This window comes from Chiloscyllium plagiosum, unplaced genomic scaffold, assembly GCF_037043375.1.
Source record: "Chiloscyllium plagiosum isolate Xiang-an unplaced genomic scaffold, Cpla_swu_hap1 HiC_scaffold_29, whole genome shotgun sequence".
In the NCBI taxonomy this organism is placed as follows: Eukaryota; Metazoa; Chordata; class Chondrichthyes; order Orectolobiformes; family Hemiscylliidae; genus Chiloscyllium; species Chiloscyllium plagiosum.
The window spans coordinates 21,648,623-21,669,012 of NW_028270167.1; the positions used below are offsets into that span (position 1 = coordinate 21,648,623).

At 40.1% G+C, this 20,390-nt stretch overlaps 2 long non-coding RNA genes across 2 annotated transcripts; one reads left to right on the plus strand and one right to left on the minus strand.

Annotated features, from left to right (window-relative positions):
* Positions 1-2,318: 2,318 nt before the first annotated feature.
* Positions 2,319-7,662, plus strand: LOC148142267 (uncharacterized). Its single transcript, XR_015751991.1, has 3 exons — positions 2,319-3,107; positions 5,234-5,332; positions 7,165-7,662. It is a non-coding gene; the product is annotated as an uncharacterized LOC148142267 (long non-coding RNA).
* Positions 6,763-14,683, minus strand: LOC148142268 (uncharacterized). Its single transcript, XR_015751994.1, has 3 exons — positions 14,636-14,683; positions 9,975-10,103; positions 6,763-7,023 (listed from the first exon to the last, which is right to left on the minus strand). It is a non-coding gene; the product is annotated as an uncharacterized LOC148142268 (long non-coding RNA).
* Between the last annotated feature and the right edge of the window lie 5,707 nt (positions 14,684-20,390).

Consider the following 20,390-nt stretch of genomic DNA (forward strand, 5'->3'; position numbering starts at 1 on the left):
CTTTTTTAAGGATAAGAGAGATATTTGCCTCTTTCAGCGAAGGCGGGAGACAGCCCTGACTATATGCATAGTTATACATATCCATAAGTGGACCAACCAGTATTTCTGTAAATTCTTTATAGAATTCAGCTTGAAAGCCATCTGGGCCCGGCGCCTTACCATTTTGAAGGTGCCTAATTGCATCAACTATTTCTTGGGGTGTAAGAGGAGCATTTAGGACCGATACTTGTTCCGGAGTTAGGTCTGGAAAAGTCAAATTTTTAAAAAAAGACTGCATCCTCTTCGTCCTATCTTCACAATCCTGTGATTTATATAACTCAGAATAGAATTTTCTAAAGGTCGCATTAATCTTTTTATGATCATGAGTCAAAATACCCGTACTTTCCTTGATAGACATAATAGTCTGAGGGGCCTTTTTTTTCTTTGCAAGAAATGCTAAGTATCTACCCGGTTTGTCGCCATATTCATATAACCTTTGCTTTGCAAATAATATTTCCCTCTTAGCCGTTTGAGTAAGTGTAGTATTTAGAGCTGTCCTAAGAGCTGTAATCCTTTGCAATTTAATAATAGAGGGTCTATCAGTGTATGCTGTTTCAGCCGCTTTTAAGCGGGCTTCAAGCAGACGCTGTTGTTCTCCCTTTAATTTCTTCTGGGTCGCTGAGTAGGAGATGATCAAGCCTCGCGTGTATGCTTTGATGGTCTCCCACATCACTGACGGGTTGCTAGCTGTACCTGAATTAATTTCTAAAAAAGTTTTAAATTCTTGCGAGAAGTACTTTACAAATTTACTATCTTTCATTAAGAAGGGGTCCATACGCCAATGCCGAGGGGATGTCCCACTGTTCCTCGCCTTAGTTTCCATATATACAGCAGCGTGGTCAGAAATTGCTATATTACCTATTTTACAGGATGATATGGAATTTAAAAAAATTGAGGGGGCAAAAAACATATCAATTCTGGTGTGACATTTATGTGGATTAGAGTAGAAAGAAAAATCTCTACCCTGTGGATGAAGACATCTCCATACATCTACTAATCCTAATTCTTTGTTCAGATCCATCAATTGTCTCGATCTGGGAGATACTCCTGCAGTACTCTTGGGAATCCTGTCTATTTCCGGATCCATAATACAATTAAAGTCTCCCCCTATAATTATATGACGGGCATCAAAAGACATCAATTTTGAAAAGGCTTCCGTTATAAATTTAAAGGGGTGTGCCGGGGGGCAGTACAAATTTAAAATCCCATATTCCTCTTCATTTATGAGAGCTTTAATTAAGATATATCGTCCAGATTCGTCTTTTATCTGCTTTAGGATTTTGAAAGGGAAATTCTTCCGAACAAGAATAACAACTCCCCTGCTTTTTGAGCTAAAAGAAGAAAAAAAGGCCTGATCAAATCCGCCCTGTCGTAATTTCAAGTGTTCTTTATCTGACAGGTGTGTCTCCTGTAGGAGAGCTATATCAACTCTTTCCTTCTTAAGATTTGATAATATTTTCTTCCTTTTAAGTGGCGAATTACTCCCCTTGACATTCCAGGTGCACCACTTAACCGATTGATCAACCATAATCCTCTGGGCCAATCCGAGACCCCTCGGGAGGGGGAACCCTATCCAGAACATCCCGAGCATGGAACATGTAAAATTTACAAAAATAAACCCTCTTTAATACACCCACAACAATACAGTAAAAAACTATTTCTAAATAAAAAAAATATAAAACGTATCTAAGTGGAGACTTTCCCCCTTGTTCCCAGGGGGCATCACTTCCTCTCCAAAAATCCCTCATATCCTCTCCCAACCGATGCCCCACCCTTGACCCAGGCACTCCTCAATCAAATGAGGAAAATTCAAATATAATACAAAGCTAGAGTTAACAGTGAGCACCCCAAACCCACCCCTACCAACACCTGGGTATATTTGGTAATGTTAATACCATATATAAACATATAACTATAAAATTACCAGTTCAACAAATAATAATTAAATATGATAATACAAAATAACGAAGGGAAAAACAACCCCGCTCCTAAAGACAGAGGTAAAATCGAATAAGGTAACCACCTCCCCCCACCAACATTAACCAAATCCCCCAGCTTATATATACATATATATACATACACATACATATATATATATATATATATATACGTACACACACACATATACATACACCCCTCATATATACATAAAATAATAACAGAAAACAACTCCAAGGGGGGGGGGGAGAAAATCAAATCCCTCTCCCCACCCCCCATAATAATATTAAGCAATAAGGTAAGAAAAAAAAAGGGAGGGGATATAAACCAAAACGGGGGGGGGAAGGCAGACCAACATCCATTATGTCCTACAGTTTATCTAAGAGAGTCCAAGAATTCCTTAGCCTTTTCTGGTGATCCAAAGTTATATACAGATCCTTCATGGTTAAAGCGTAACATCGCTGGGTAGCGTAAGGAGTACTGTACATTTAAGTCCCTTAAACGCTTCTTCGCCTTGTCGAATGCCTTCCTCTTTCGAACCAGAGCCGGGGAAAAGTCCTGAAATAGCATGATCTTGGATCCTTTGTAGATCATAGCTTGGGGGTCTTTTCTGAGATTTCTAGAGGCTTCTAGGAGTATCTGCCTCTCCTTGTAGCTCTGCAGCCGGAACAGGACCGGGCGTGGGCGCTGGTTCGAGCCGGGCCCGCGCATTGCTACCCGGTAGGCCCATTCCACCCTTACCTGGCCTGATCCAGCTTGCAGATTTAAAAGTTGTGGCAGCCACTGCTCCAGGAATGCTGTAAGCTGGCCTTCCTCTTCCCGTTCGGGAAGGCCCAGCAAACGAATATTTTTTCGACGACCTCGATTATCGAGGTCGTCAATATGATTTTCCAAGGTCCGGACTCGCTGCTCGAGAGTCCGGACCTGATCCACGGCCGATTGAGCGGTTGTCTCCGAGGTCGAGGCCTTTAGCTCCGCCCCTCCAACTCGGCGTTGAATTTCTTCAATTTCACGGTCGTGCTTCTGCAGCGCGGCCGACAGCGACTCCCAACGATTCCTGGATTCGACGATAAAGGCATCGATCTTCGAGTCAAGCTTGGAAAGCATTTCTGCAAGGCTTGCTACTGTAGGTAAGTCCCCCGGGGCGGCTGTGGACGCCTCTGCTGCAGCTGGAGAGTGTGGGGGAGGGGTTCCTGCTTGCTGAGAGCTGCGGGCTCCCTTCCCTTTAGTCATTTTAACTTAGGATTAAGTTGCTTAAATGTAATATTACACAACTAATTGAGTTACTAAACTATTAAAAATGATTTATAAATGATTTGGTGAGCTTGGTAGGGGGTAGGTGACCCACTGTGCCCAAGTCTTGGGAGGAGCACTATAGACTCAGTCTTACTGGGTCGCCGCCATCTTGGATCCCCCCAAATGCCTCTTAAATGTTGCAATTGTACCAGCCTCCATCACTTCCTCTGGCAGCTCATTCCATACATGTACCACCCTCTGCGTGAAAATGTTGCCCCGTAGGTCTCTTTTATATCTTTCCCCTCTCACCCTAAACGTATGCCCTCTAGTTCTGGACTCCCCGACCCCAAGGAAAAGACTTTGCCTATTTATCCTATCCAAAATTATGCCCCTCATAATTTTGTAAACCTCTATAAAGTCACCCATAGCCTGCGACACTCCAGGGAAAACAGCCCCAGCCTGTTCAGCCTCTCCCTATAGCTCAAATCCTCTAACCCTTTGTTGCCTTCACCAGTGTTTTCTCTTTCTTTTCCCAAGTTATGAACCAGATCTGATCCCCTCAAAATATTTTAAGAAGGTAGCCTTGATCCTAACTTGTTCTTATTTCAAGGGTAGATGTGAAATGCCATATTGCAGACGCGATGTGATTGGTCAAATTATTCAACGATAACCAAAAGAATTTATTTAAACACTGTGGTTATATACAACAAAAGAAAGAGGAATTTAGAATAACTTGACAAATGGAAATTGCAAAATAGACACAGTATCTATTACTAATTAACTGTTCCACTATAGTAACATCCCATAAATATACCTCTTGGCAAAAAGGAAAATTCAGACACAGATTCTCACATGCTGTTCTCCAATCTAGGATGCAAGAAAATCAAGAGAAAATTCAGAGAGTAGCAGCCAAAAGACATTCACTGAAGCTTCCAACACTTTTGAGACCCCATTAGCTTCTGATGTTACTAAAAGAAACAAAACCCAAATATCCTGATCTATGAAACTGGCCACACCCACTCTGTTTGTAAAGAAAAAAAACCCAAGCCCTTATAAGTTGTTTACACAAGTCATCTTCAATAGACTTACAACCTCTCTTCAAAAATAAACCGGGACAAAATAACCTTTTAAATTGACAGCATCATCACACCCCTATAGATATCTGTTCTGTACTCATACTTCCCAAGATGTTTTAGTCTTCATCCATGCTTTTCACATATGATGTTGCTGTTCAGTCTGTTTCCTGAGCTCAACATCATCTTTATTACATTTCTTATATTTCTCCAGCATTTGGGATAATTGAATTCTGTTTTGGGCATTCCAGTGGCTTAGTGGTTATATTGCTGCCTCACAGTGCCAAGGACCCAGGTTAAATTCCACCCTCTGGTAACTGTGTAAAGTTTGAACATTCTCCCCCTGTGTATGTAGGTTTCCTCCGGGTGCTCCCATTTCCTCCACAGTCCAAAAACATGCAGGTAAGGTGGATTAGCCATGCTAACTTGCCCATAGTATCCAGGGATGTTGTGTGTTGTGTCGTCATAGGAGAGAGAGTAAAAGCGACTGATGGTGATTTAACCTGAGGGCCACTAAACCTCAGGCAAGGGAAGTGGTTGAGAAGGAGAGTCCTTCATGGTGACCTCAAACTGGTTTTGGAAATTGAACCCACACTGTTGGCATCACACAGTTTGTAAACCAACAATCCAGCCAACTGAGCTAAACCGATTCCAGGGATGTAAAGGCTAGGTGGATTAGCCACGAGAAATACAGGGTTAGGGATAGGGTAAAGAGGGAAGGCATCTGGGTTGGGTGCTCTTCAGAGGGACATTGTGGACTCAATGGGCTGAATGGCCTGCTTCCAAACTGTAGGGATTTGATGATACCATGATAATTGCTACTTAGATGTACAGAGCTTGAATCTTGCTGAAAAGAGAGGACTGTTGCTGAAACACTTTGTCTTGGATACATCAGGACAAATGTAGGAATGCCAAATTTGAAACATGTATGACAATTTGTTCCACAGGAGAGAAAAGGGTGCTGATTGTTGACAAGTCAACTCTGCTTGGACAAGGCAATGTCCTGGAGAAAACAAAGTGGAACTATAGAAGCCCCATGCTTCTAGGTAAGTCAAGCATTTCAGGCAGCTCATTTACTCTTGCTGGAAGTGGCATTCATTCAGACTCGAGCAGCTGTTCTCTGCAAATAAACAGAACACGTTCAAGCCTTGTGCCATTTGGAATCAGCAATAATTCTATAAATTATTTTGTTACAAGAATGATAGATCAGTGGAATTGATTATCATGATCTAACCTTCATCATGACTGCAGGATCACTATTTCCAGTCTGGCTGGGGCTAGCACAAGCCAATGATTGTGTAGCTCTGCGAAACATCAGCCTGTGCATCAAGTAAATTTCTCCTCCTTTGATGATGAAGAAGAGGAACAGCATGAAGACCATGATTCTGACATAATTTAGTGAATAACCAAACAAATGTTTAATTTAAATACTTTTTATTTCAATTTATAAACGTGTAAGTTCTTCTACTTTGGACACCGCTGTACAGACATTGATCGCGTTTGAATAACAAATTTTTTCCATGAATATAAAGAGGAGATTTGATAGAGGTATTTAAAAGCATGAGGGATCTACGTAAGTTAGAAAGAAACAGTTCCTCTTGGCAGAAGAATTGAGAACTTAGAGGACACAAATTGTACGGTGACTGGCAATGGAAGCAATAACGACATTAGGAAGTAAATAATTTAACACAGGGAGTGATTAACGTCTGTAATACATTGTCTAAGAATGTTCTAGAGGCAGATTCAATTAAGGCCTTCCAAAGAGAATGGGGTCACTGTCTGAAAAGAAAATGATTGCAGGATTATAGGGTGTAATTGGTTAATTTGCACTTTCAGTGAGCCAACACACACAGGATACAGCAATCTGAAAGGCCCCATCCTGTGCTGTAACCATTCTATCGATCCATAACTCGAGGATAAATGAGACATTAATACTTTACTTGTCAGCCTTCAATGTCACTCCAGTGTTTACTGCGAAATGTCATGGCCAGTGAAATATTTACATTGTTGATAAGGATTCTCGTGGGCCATCTCTTAATGTTTATTATTTCATTAAAAAAAACATTGAGCATCAATCGCTTCTTTTTCGACTGTGATCACTCCATATTTTCGTTATTGGGGTAAAGCAATACTATGCAATAAATATTGTGCCTTACCCTGCAACTTGGTAGCATAGAAATCCTCTCTTTTGGATTCAAGTGATCCAATCAGATCATTTGAACTTTAATTCTAGACATTTGATTGGGCATGCAAATTTACCATTGCAAATAAGATGCTCCATTTTAATGAACAAACTGTTTCAGTGAAGTTTTCATTCTCCAGGACAATTGACTCTTTCCCTGGATTCATTCCAACCTGGCCACCCGACAAATGATGACGGAAGTCATTACCTTAATGAAACAACATCAACAATAAATACAACACTCTAAGAAAACAGCTCATTCTGTGTTTAAAATAAATGTGCAGATTTTCTCTTGTGAAATCCAAACGTGCATAGACTGTTGGATTACACTCATTTAGGTAGAGAGAGTCCATTCTAGAAGAATCCAAGCGAGGGTGGGGATGCTTCCTAGCAATATCCAGCTATGTCTGGAGTAGTCAGCAGAACTATCAACGTTACAAAAGTCGGTGGAGCAGCAAAGAATTTTTCTACCTCCAATGGTTATATCACTGGCATCAGCGGTACACTCCGAATGATATGAACATTTCTTTGTGACCCTCACAATGCCAAGTCCAGCTGTAATAGAATAAATAGATTAGGTGACCTTCTCATTGGTTGGTTTACATAACATGTTAAACATAATTAACATTAATCATTAAAGCTACTACTTGTTTAAATTGTATTCATCTGAAATGTTCCCCTTATCTAAATGGACAGGTGCTCGTGTGAAGCAGTGAGTAGCCCTGCTGTCTTTACATCAGAGGCTCCAGGTTCAAGGCCCACTCCTGGACCTGATGGCTATGAAAGGAGTGATCATAACAAGGCCAAATGGAGTGGTCATTAAGCTGGAAATCCTTCCTAAAGGCTTATGGGAAGAGCAGATGAGTTTCCTGGTCAGCCACGCTTGATGGGGACTGTCATCCAAGTCAAAAAATGTGGTGCTGGAAAAGCACAGCAAGTCAGGCAGCAACCTAGGAGCAGGAGAGTCGACGTTTCGGGATTTAGCCCTTCATCACTACAGTCTCTGATGACTGTAAAATAAAGAGTCAACTATAACTGTACTCTAAGAAGAAGTACTGAGCATGTGCGTAAAGAATGATACTATAGTGACATTAAATCACACAGAAGTGGAGCTTGAATCTATCAGGTTCTAGAAGATGTGCTCTTTCATATCCTTTGTGCATTGTTATGTTCAATAAAGCCTGTTAACATTCATTGACCTGAGTAACTGGGGTAGTAGCATGGTGGCTCAGTGGTTAGCACTGGTAGTTCACAGCACCAGGGACACTTCTAGTCCAATGCAGTATCAGAGATGCTGTCTTTCATTAGAGATAGTAAACCAAGAGTTCATCTACTGCCTGGGTGGATGGAAAAGATTTCTTAGTACTATTTCAAAGAAGAACAGAGGAGTTATCCATAATCTGCCCAATAATTATCCTTGTATCAATATCAGCCAAAGAAAATCTCATCATTAACATATTTCTGTGTGTGGGAGTTTTCTGAAAACAAACTAGCAGCAGCATTTCCTATATTGCAACTGTGATGTCAGGCCTGGTATAGGCATGTCAGTTTATGAACTTATACTCAATAATTATTGAAATTAGACACAAAAGTGCTGTTGAGATTGTTGACATGGGGTAAACACTCCTGCTTAATTTACAACCAGCAACACAGAAAAGATTTATCCCGTACAGTAATCTGTAAAAATGCTAGTGGCCAAGAACTATTTAAAGTACAAATTAACAACTTTATTTCTTAAAGTATAACATAGAATAATTAATTAACAACTATCTACAAGTCCTTACTCTAACCTATCTTTTACCTTCCCTTCTATAATACTAGTCTGATAAAACTCCTGATTACGATTTACAAAACAAAGCTTTTTATCTGGAAACCAGGCAGCTTTCATTCTTCTCTGTATTTTGGTCTTCTTTTCTCCTCCTTAGGGATTCTGCTACACAGATTACTGATTGATAAAGGTACCTTTTAAGAGAGCTATTTTCTGGGCAATGTGCAGATGTTGTTGGTTTGGCACTTCTCCTCCCAACTGTTCAATTTTCCCGGGTCTAATACCCCCAAAGCATCGGATTGTGTCATTGGCTTCTAAAATTGCTAAATTCAAACTGGATTGGACTTTGATATTTTTCAGGGTATAATTTAAAGTGATTGGCCTAATTTGAATTTGTTTTGTCATTTCTAGGCAAACAGCTACCCTAGCTACCCCAGTAACTGGAGCACATGTTACATTGTATCTTATTGAGAACACTTGGTGCTGTCACTGCTAGCTTTTAACTCTCTTAAAGGTACAGTACACTCACATCTTCATAACAAGATGTTTAGTGCAAATCATGAGATGTCTGGTACGTGCACAGATAATATCAAGTCTCTACCGAATATCTGATTAAATATGATCTTAGGTATGGGAACTTCACAAACATATGTAGAATTCACATGCCTCATTGTTCAAGAACGGACCAACATCTAATAAATATGGAGATTCTGGAATGGTTTTTCCATGTTTCACAATGGACAAAAGGCCACGACACTAAGCATTACCGACACTTCATTGTACCGTGATGGTTTCTCCTATCCAGTCTAGGCTGCATGTTCCTCAGAGGTGTTGACTTAGCATTCATAGGTTCAGCCTTGGGGACTGCACCCAAGGATCTAGTGGATTGACTAGCATCATCAGTCATCAGGCAGTCTACAAACCAGACTTGAAAATGAGCTAAATTCATCAAGCAGATCAAGTATTTCGTCTGTCGCAGTTTCAATTTCACCTGGAAGTCAACTCTCTAGATATTTGACTCCATGAAATGTCACCATTTGTTGTGCGCCCTTTGCTTTATTAGATCTTTACATCAATTTTAAATCACCACTGAAGAAACCACAGGCCTATGACCTGGGAAAATTGAAATTGTAATTCAAGTCCAAATTAACTATAATTTTTAAAAATGCATTGTCTTTATCAATATCCCATCTTCCTATGAGTGTATAAGACCAAATATGTAGTATTACATGAATTCAGGGGTACATATGTGAGAATAACTAACCTTATTTTAAACTCACAAAGGCTGATGTTGAATGATTAATTGGAATATATATTCAAGGATAAAAATAGATATGTTTTTTTCAACACAAAAGCATTGCGAATATGGTCACTAAAAGAGCATATAAGTCTGTCTGTAACAGTTGCTACACAGCAAATGTCCTGGCTTAAAAATGCTTTTCAACATTCAATCATCATGAACAGCACTATATTGACATCAGACTTCCTTTTCCTTTCTTTGCTTTTCAATACATCTGGTTATTTGAATGATGCCATCTGAAATTCAATAGATACTTTCAGGAACTTTTAATATGGATATGAATTATTGGTAGAGACTTTCTCATTCTATAACAAACACATGATAGATGTTTGAAAAGAAGTATTCAGAATGATCCCCAAGACAGGAAAATATTGGGATATAGCTATCTTTCTTATGCCTTTTATGTGAAATATTTTATCAAAAGTGAAAAATACTCACCCTGGCTAAATCCTACTGTCTTCACAGAGGTGAGGCACATCGATTTGTTAGATGGACATAACTGATATTGTGAATTGCATTCCTCTATTAATCTGGTGTTGAGACATTGGTAACATTTCAAGGTTTCAGCTGTAATAGTAATCAAAGACTGATGGTAATACAATAAAACTCAGCAAGCATTCTGTGTGAGGAGCTGTGATGTCCTGATATTATGTCATGAGCAAACTATAGAACATATTTTTGCGAGAGGTAATTTGGAAACCAAATCTATTGATATAAATCTCTGGACAGTAAAATTCCAGTTTTCCCAGATTCATGCAGCAACAAATGCATGGAAGTAATTAGTAACTATGAATTTATCATTGAAACACCAGAATGAAACCAGGCACATACAAACACACACAGACACACACACAGACACACGTATACAAGTGCACAAACAAACAATCTCCAGGTTCAAGAGTGTCAAGCAGACCATGCTATTCCCATGCACTTCCTACCCTGTCCTTTTGAGGTGTTGAGGGTCTGGGGGCATTCTATGATTCTATGTTACTAAAGAACTCTTGCAGAGTTGCTTAAAGGTACAACTTAACAGAGGATAGGAATGATAACTCAAGACTCCTGGTCACATGGTTTACAACAGGATAGAGAGATGGGTATAGAGGGTTGGGGGTAACAACATTGAGTAAATAAGCAATCACGGCTGTGAGGAGGGATGATATAGTGGAAGGATCTAATGATATGGCTGGAGGGAGCTAAGGAACAGAAAAGAGGCAATCACATTGCTGGAGGTATACAACAGATGTCTAAGCAGTGAGAATCATAGAATCATACAGTACAATATCTTCAGCCCATTGAAGTCTGTACCACTGAAATATATACTACCATATGTACTCGTGTATAGGTTGAGTTTTGAAGACTTTTTTAAACTGAAATTAGGGGGTCGACTTATACACAAGACATTTTTTTAGAGGAGATGAAATTCATGCTTGGCATGAGTCAAAAAATGGATAAACAAAAGCCAGATTTCTATACGAATTAATAAATAACAAAAGAAAAAGACTTATGGCCATCATTGAATATTTATCGACAAAATAACTGTCTCCATTCTGCCTGCTATGGTAGAACGGTACTGTCATATCGGATTCCAGTTACCAATACGGTAAAGCACGTGTAGGTCTACACATATGCACAAAAGTTAATAGGCATACAAGCAGGTGGTGAGACCATCTACTGGGGTATTTGTACAATACACAGTTTATGAAATAAAAACAAAGGAGCTGTAAAAACATAAAAAGGACTGCTAGTGTTTTATTTTTTAAAAAGACCACATGAAACTGTTAATAATATACAATAAACACTTTACATGAAAAACTGATATTCACAGTAAAAAAAACTCTTCTCACTAAATATCACAAATATTATAGGATAAACAGGAAGAGACTCCTGAAAAACTAGGGTTGGCTTATGCTCGAGGTATATGAAAATACCAGATCTTTTGGCCAAAACTAAAGGGTCAACCTATACATAAGATTGATTTATATGTGAGTATATACGGTACTATCTACATTAGTCACATTTTTCTGCACTTGGCCCATAGCCTTGAATGTTATGACACTTCAAGTGTTCATCCAAGCACATTTTAAAGGTTGTGAGGTTTCTGGCCTTAACCACTTCCCAGGCAGTGCATTACAGATCCCCGCCACCCTCTGGATAAGAAATATCTTCCTCAAATCCCCTCCCACTTTAAAAGTGTTCCCCCTTGTTCTTGATGCCTTGACTAAGGGAATAGCCATTTTCTATGCACCCGATCCTTATCCCTGATAATTTTGTACAGGTTGTTCTGCAATAATGCGATAGTTGCGTTCATCTGCAACCCCGAGCTATAGAAAATTGTAGAAGAGCACCATAGAAAACTGCTCTACCTGTTCAGTAGAAAGCTTGCATTATCCAAACATCGTCCATAATTCGTCAATCGAGTTACAGCCAATTCGTGTTGACAAAATGTGCGGTATACCAGAACGACCTGTACACCCCAATCAGCTCCCTCAAACCTTGTCTGCTCCAAATAAAACAACCTGAGCTTAAAACTGAAATGCTCTATCCCAGGCAACATCCTAGTGAATCTTGTCAGCACTTGCCGAGTGTGTGTGCTTATACACGTGAATGTATACTTGCATCCTCCTCCCAGTAAAGACAGATGTGAAATATTTGTTTTACACTCTACCAATGTCCTCTGACTTCACGCCCCCTTGGTCTCTGATAGGCCTTGGCTTTCCCTAGTTATTACCTTTCCCTTGATATACTTGTAGAATATTTTAGAATTCTCACAAATCTCACCTACCAGTGTTTTTTGTGGAAGTAGAAGAGTAAATATGTAGGCAAGTTGGTGAGATTTGCAATAACTAGCATGGTAATTGCAGGGGTATAATTTAGAGTTGAGAATGTAGTGCTGGAAAAGCACAGCAGGTCAGGCAGCTTCCGATGAGCAGGAGAATCGACGTTTCGAGAATAAGGCCTTCATGAAACATCGATTCTCCTGCTCCTTGGATGCTGCCTGACCTGCTGTGCTTTTCCAGCAACACACTCTCGACTCTGATCTCCAGCATCTGCAGTCCCCACTTTCTCCTAGGGGATTTAATTTATCCTGATATTAACTGGGATAAAATACAAACTCATCGAGGATAGAACAGGATACTTCCTAAATGATGAAAAGATATAAACAGTGGTGGAGCAAAGTTTGGATCACCAAAGGTCTAGTTACAGATTGTAAACAGTTGAAGAAAATAATTAAAAGACTAATGCTGCCCTTTATATCAAGTGGAATCGAGCACAAGAGTATAGACGTCATGCTTCAGCTGATATGTGAAATATTGTTTGTAATTTTGGTACCATAGGAAGGATACATTGGTCTTTGAGGGAATGCAGTTTGCTAAAACGAAACTAAAAGTCAAAAAACTAAATGACACGGAGAGGTTAAGCAAACTCAAATTACTTGGAATTTAGAAGGTGACTTAATTGAAGTCTTAACACCTTGTGGATAATTTAGATTGGGATAAAATAGGTCGCGAGTTGGGCTATCTAGGACATTGGCTGAAAACTAGGGCCAGATCTTTTACGGATGAACATAAATAGGAGCAACATTAGACCATTTAGCATATTCAGCCTGTGCTACCACTCAGTAAGATAATGATTTTGTCTTAATGCATTTTTTTTTAGCCATCTCCCTCATCATTCAAAAAATCTATCTGACTCTGCCTTAAATTTATTCAATGACTTAGCCTCCTTCACTTTCTGTTTGTTGAAGAGAATTCCAAAGACTAACAACCCTTTTTGAGAAGAAATTACTCCTCACTTTGTCTTACATTAAAGCACATTGTGCCCTCTTTATTCTCCATTTGTCTTTGAGAGGAAACATACCCGCAACATTTACTCAGTCAAACCCACTCAAAATCCTATGTTTCAGTGAAATCAGCTCTGATTCTTCTGAACTCTAATGAGCATAAGGCCAACCTGCCTATTCTTTCCTGTTAAGACAACTGCTTCGTTGTAGGAATCAGTCCAGTGAAACTTTGCCGAACTGTTTTCAATGTCAGATATCTCTCTTTAGGTTAGCAGATCAACAGCAGATTAGGTTGGGTTTCTCCATTATCCTGGGAGAAAGTGAGGACTGCAGATGCTGGAGACCAGAGTTGGAAAGTGTGGTGCTGGATAAGCGCAGCAGGCCAGGCAGCATCCGAGGAGCAGGAGAATCGATGTTTTGGGCATAAGCCCTTCTTCAGGAATGAGGCTGGTGTACCAAGGGTGCTGAGATAAAAAGTAGGGGGGGGGGGAATTTGGGGGAGGGACACTGGGAATACGATAGGTTGAAAGAGGTGAGGGTGAGGGTGATAGGCCGGAGAGGCAGTGGGGGCAGAGAGGTCGGGAAGAAGATTGCAGGTCTGCGGCACCGCCCTCTTGACCTGCAATCTTCTTCCTGACCTCTCCGCCCCCACCCCCTCTCCGGCCTATCACCCTCACCCTCACCTCCTTCCACCTATCGCATTCCCAGCGCCCCTCCCCCAAATTCCCCCCTCCCTACTTTTTATCTCAGCCCGCTTGGCACACCAGCCTCATTCCTGAAGGAGGGCTTATGCCCGAAACATCGACTCTCCTGCTCCTCGGATGCTGTCTGGCCTGCTGCGCGTTTCCAGCACCACACTTTTCTCCATTATCCTGTGCAGTTGTAGCAAGTTTTCCCTATTTCTATATCCCATCCCCCTCACAATGAAAAGCCAACAAACCACGTCTTCTTAATCATTTGTGTTACTTGCATGCTAACCTTTTGTGATCTTGAACTCCTCAGAATTTAGCATCCTATAAACAGATTTAGATGTATAGGATACAGGAGGTGAAATTTCACCAATGTCCTATAGCAAGGCTTTCTTTCTACTATACTCCATCTCCCTTTCAGTGAAAGCCAACATTTCATTTGCCTTCCTAATCACTTGTTTTATTTCTTTGGCTTACTTTCAGTAATTCATTTATAAGGACACCCCTATTATAAATAAACCCAGGAATGATTATAAGTGTATTTCCATTTGTGTGATTTTAATTAACAAGTGACAATAAAGATTCATTTAATGAAAAAAATTTTAAAGCTCAATATATTAAATTCTTACCAGTGAGAAAGCAAAGACCTAGAATAATGGCTGCTATAATGAATTTCATTCTGATCTTATGCTTAGTTGCTTATTTGTAATCCTTCTTGCCTTCTCTGGGTTTTCTAATGGGAGTGAAACAACACAATTATTTAAGTATTATAAAAATAGACATCTTTGAAACTCTTGTAACTGAAGTAAGATTTCAGTCCTAAAACCAGAAACACATAAATAGACTTTTCTCTTTAACCTTAGCCAACCTATTAATAGATGACACTTACCAGACTACTGATCTGATAGGTTAGCACTAAAATCTTAATCTCTTAATCATATACTTTAGGAAGACCACTAGATTATTTAATTGAATTAAATGCTCCCAACCAATACAATGGTATTACAGTTGTTTGCAATATAATTTAATTAGGAACAAGCAATTCAGCTACTTTGTTTTTAGAAATTAGAGTGTGAGAGGACAGAATTGGTGAAATCAATGTATGTGACCTTAGCCCTGCAAGTTGATTTCTTTTGAAATAAGTCAGGATTTACATGACATCAAGTTACAGTGCAACAGGTTTATTTGAAATCACAAGCTTACAGAGTGCTGCTCCTTCAAAAGGTGACTTCGCATGACGAAGAAGCAGCGCTCCAAAAACTTGTGATTTCAAATAAACCTGTTGGACTATAATCTGGTGTCATGTGACTTCTAACTTTGTCCACCCCCAATCGGATATCGGTACATCCACATCTTTTGAAATAATGCATCGCACCTGCTTATACTGTCCTCACAGGTAGTGAGTTCTACTATCTTTGCAGGCATTCTTTTCCATCACTCTCACAGGCACTGAGTTCTACAGTGCTCACAGGCTCTGTTTTCGATTGCTACTAAAGAGCAATGTTCCCAGGTTGCTGGCCCTTTGCTAGAGATAGAGTGGCCCATCGGTCTCATGGGTAGATTGCCAGTTCCAAGAAGGTGGCCTTCCAGCAAATGGCTGGATAGTGGCACTACACGGGGATTGTTGCATGATGCCAGTGCTGACACCGGAGGGTTTACAGAGGTACCTCGATTATCTGAATACCAATTATCTGAAAATCGGATTATCTGAAGGAGATCTCAAGGTCCTGATGGAAACATCACATCAAAGACGTGTTTCCACAGTGATCACGTCTTTTGTTTACAGTGATTAAACAGGCACCGTCTCCAAATGACTGTCTGCCCACCCTCTCTCTGTCCCACACTTTCCCTGGAGTTCTACACAGGGGTGTACCCTAAACCTCCCCCCCCCGTCCCTAGATAATCTCTACAACATTGCCCTGTACAAAGCAAAGGTGGAATCTGTCAAAAAGTTGCAGTTAAACATTGTGTGTGAGGCTGTGGCTGTGTGTGTGTGTGTGTCTGGTGTGTGTATGTTATTTGGAGACATACCCCACAAAGGCAACTTGCAGCAGTCTTGTTGTTGGTGTCCAGCCCAGCTGCCCCGGAGAGGGGGCGGGTATGTACGGGATTGGGGGCAAGGGGGCGGTGTTGGATGGAGTTGGGGCGGAGGGGCAGTGTTGGACGGAGTTCGGGCTGGGGGGTTGTTGGGAGCGGGGGTGCGGTTTTGGGAGCAGTGATCCGGTGTTGGGGGTAGGGGGGCTGGTGTTCCGGGTGGGGGGGGCTGGTGTTCCGGGTGAGGGGGGCGGTGTTAGACGGGGTTAGGGGGCGGGGGGAGGTGTTGCACGAGGTTGTGGGTGGGGACGTGGAGTCGGGGGCAGGGAGGTTCGGCCTCGCGTCCTCTGTGTTGCTGCATTCTCCTGAATGGGGAGCAGACTTTAAAAACTCCGAGCCCCAGAGGAAAGGCATTTATTCGATTAACTGAATAATCAATTATCCGACTGAAATAGTGCCCGCTCATCACGTTCGGATAATCGAGGTTTCCCTATATTTCCATTCTCCTGGCCCCAAAATGACTCTAAATTGCCTCATCCTGGCATCATCACCTAGGAAGTGCTACTTCCTGCATAAGAACCTGAAAACCATCCTGATGACTGAACCTCCAGCACTTCAACAAAATCTCACTCTGTATACAGGTAACAATCCTGCCTGGCCTCTCCTGAGGTTCATTCTTGTGCGCTTAATGAAAACAAGATGGAAGCCCGGGCTGCCCATGGCGATCTCCAGCAAGTAGAGTCCAAGCATCAAAGTTTGGAATTCTCATACCTACCTGCTACTTGTTTTAAATCATCGCCGAATCTATTTCTTCCCCCAGATGGTGTTCCAATATCTTTTTTATCAATATAAATTTACACTGCCAGAATTATTATACACATAATCAATAAATTCAGGAAAAAGCCTGCATTCTAACAACTTGAATTTATTTCTATATTTCCCTTCCCAGGACACCCACAAACCTTTTACAAGATGAGCTTCATGTCTCTAATTACAAATTGCTGGTGATTTTTATGACTTGTCAAAGATTAAATGGAATTCAGGAATGCATTACCTAGCACTACAGTACAATATGTACATGATATACATTATGTACAAAATGAATTAAACTGTTTTCCCCACAGAGACTGTTCTGTATTGACTAAACTGTGAAGTTTAAAGTCTTCCATTGTTCAATATTTTACCTCATGACTGTGCAAAATGAAAATCTAGCATGTCTTGCTTAATGTACACCTCTGGTTTCCAGCTGTGGTTTAATTCTGGGCCATCTGATCTAGCAATTACTGGAGCAGTTATTACAGCAATTAGTTGCTCTAATCTGTGTGCTTTCAGCACATGACCTGTTCAAACACTGCCTTAATTTTATTTTCTTTGTTAAATTCATTTTTGAGAGCCTCAAAACTTAGCACTTGAAATGCAGAATCATTGGATGAAATCTTAAACAGAAGGACACATGCAAAAGCTAGGAGAAAGTGAGGACTACAGATGCTGGAGATCAGATTCAAAAGGTGTGGTGCTCGAAAAGCACAGCAGGTCAGGTAGCATCCGAGGAGTAGGAGTGTCAATGTTTTAGGTATAAGCCCTTCATCAGGAATGGGTTATTACTGATGAAGGGCTTATGCCCAAAATGGCTGAATGGGCTGTTTCCACATTGTAGGGTTTCTATGATTCACCTTCATGATTGTTCTCTGAATGTCTCCAAGGTAATGGGAGAAAGTGAGGACTGCAGATGCTGGAGATCAGAGCTGAAAATGTGTTGCTGGAAAAGTGCAGCAGGTCAGGCAGCATCCAAGGAGCAGGAGAATCGACGTTTCGGGCATGAGCCCTTCTTCAGGAGTCTTCATGAGCCCTTCTTGAACATCGATTCTCCTGCTCCTTGGATGCTGCCTGACCTGCTGCGCTTTTCCAGCAACACATTTTCAGCTCCAAGGTAATGGGTCCAACTTTACAAAAAAAAGCATCAGTGTTCTGTTATGCTAGTAATGCTGTTTCAACTTATAGGTGCAAGCCTCTATGGTAAATGCAGTTCTGTTTCTAACTTCTGCATTTACTTAATCTACAAGGTTTTCATTACCTTTGCTGATGGTCAATATCACTGAACGCAAATGGCAGGATGATTGATGTCTATTGTTAGGTTTCCCCTACTGATTATAACTACAATATTAACAAGGAATGTCCATATTCCTTTAGCAATCAACTAGCCATGGGCCTAATTCAGCAGTTCTTAGTTACGGAAACTGGGGCCTTTTTGGACAGAACTGCAGTACCCTTTGGCTTCAGCAGTTTCAGTAAACTACTTTATCATAAAGGGTAAAAACAGCTAGATTGTTAGAGGCAATTTGACGATTCTATAGTCACAGCTAATTCATAAAGCTTTCTTATCTTTTAATTTTAAAGATTAATATTTAATATATTGCAAATACAATAAATAAATAGAAATATTCAAATATAGATTAGCTTCTTCAGTTAATGTCTTTTAAAAAGCAACTTATCTTTTGTTGAGAATTTTTTTTTAAAAGAAGGCCTACCAAGTACTTACAATTTTCTCTTCTGCTTACCTCTTCCATGGAATTATCTGACCTTTGCCCTATTATTACATACCTTATTTATATTGTAAGAGGAAAAAAGTACTGCTACAAAGTATCAAACATGGATAGAGTCAGAGTAATAAACAAAGTTTGAGACTTTTAACATATTTTTATCAAGTTTTCTGACTTACTGAGTATTCACAATTTACTTTGCAATTCAAATTAGCACATCCTAGAATATTAGTGTTACTATGGCTACATCTATGATGTAAGCGCTTCAGTTAGCTGTTTAAAATTAAATGCTGGGATAATGTCACATTACAAGGATTGGGCTTTAGCTGAAATGATTGTGATGCAATTTAAGACCTAGATGAATTATGATGCCACACTCTTTCCTTGTCCTTGTGTTTAGAAGAATAAAACATTACAGCTCTGAAGTAGAGTCACATGGGACTCAATACATTAATTCTCTCTCCAGGAATACTGCCTGAACTGCTGAGTTGCTCCACCATTTTGTTTTCCTTAATTTTTGATTTCAATGTTTACAGTATTTTGCTTTTAATACAGATTCTCTGAGCAGTTTGCCAACAACATGTCTTGGGGTAATTCTGAGGGTTAGCACATTGTACAATGGCTGGATACAAGACCTTATAAGGAGATGTTGAGTAGGTTGGGCCAGTACTATTTGGAGTTTAGAAGAATGAGTAGGAACCTTATTGAAACATGCAAGATTTTTAAGGGACTTGACAGGGAAGATGCAGACAACATCTTGTGAGAGAGTCTAGGACCAGAGGAAATAATCTCAGAATGAAGGGTTACACATTTAAGGTAGAGATGAGGAGGAATTTATAGGGTAGTGAATCTGCAGAATTTTTATCACAGAGGACTGTCACAGCTGTGATATTAAGTATGTTCATTGCTGAGATAGAGAGTAAGGGAATCGAAAGTTATGGGAAAAAGGCAGGAAAATGGATTTGAACATTATCAGATCAGTCATCTGATTGTATGTCCTTTCATTTCTTTTAATTGGCTCTTCTTGGTCCTCCCAACAAACTGTGTAATTTCACACATGTCCACTTATTCAACCAGTCTATGTCCTCCTCTTGAAATCTCCCATTACCCTCCTAACAGATCACCCAAATCATGTCATCTGCAAACTTTAAAACTACATCCTGAACAAACAAGTCCAGGCCATTAATAAACACCAAGGGTCCTATTACCAACCTTGGGTGCACTCACTACATTCCTTCCACCAGTCTGAAAAACAACCATTTACCACTAATTTGGTTCTTATGACTGTCAACGTTATATTCATGCTATCACCTTCCCTTTTATTTCATGGGTTTGACTTTTGCTGACAAATCTATTATGTGGCATTTCATGAAATACCTTCTGGAAGTCCATATTCTCATTACCCTCATTTACCCTCTTTGTTATGTTCATCACTCAAACAAATTAATAATCTCAATTTGCCTTTATCCATACTAGCATCCTTTAATTAATGTACATTTGTCTACATATCTGATTTTATCCCAGATTATCATTTACTAAAGCTTTCCTAGTGTCAAGGTTAAAATAACTAGCCTGTAACTGTTAGACTTATTCTTGTATTCCTTTTTGAACAAGGTGCAAGCAATTGCAATTCTCCAGTCCTGTGGCACCACTTTTAAGAAGATTCTGGTCACTACCTCAGTGATTTCCATTCTTATTCCCATCAGCATCCTTAGATGCATCTCCTCTGGCCTTGGTAATTTATCAACTTTGAAAATATCTTAATAAGTTATCCTTATTATGCACATATCAGAAAGGGTTGAGGATTCTG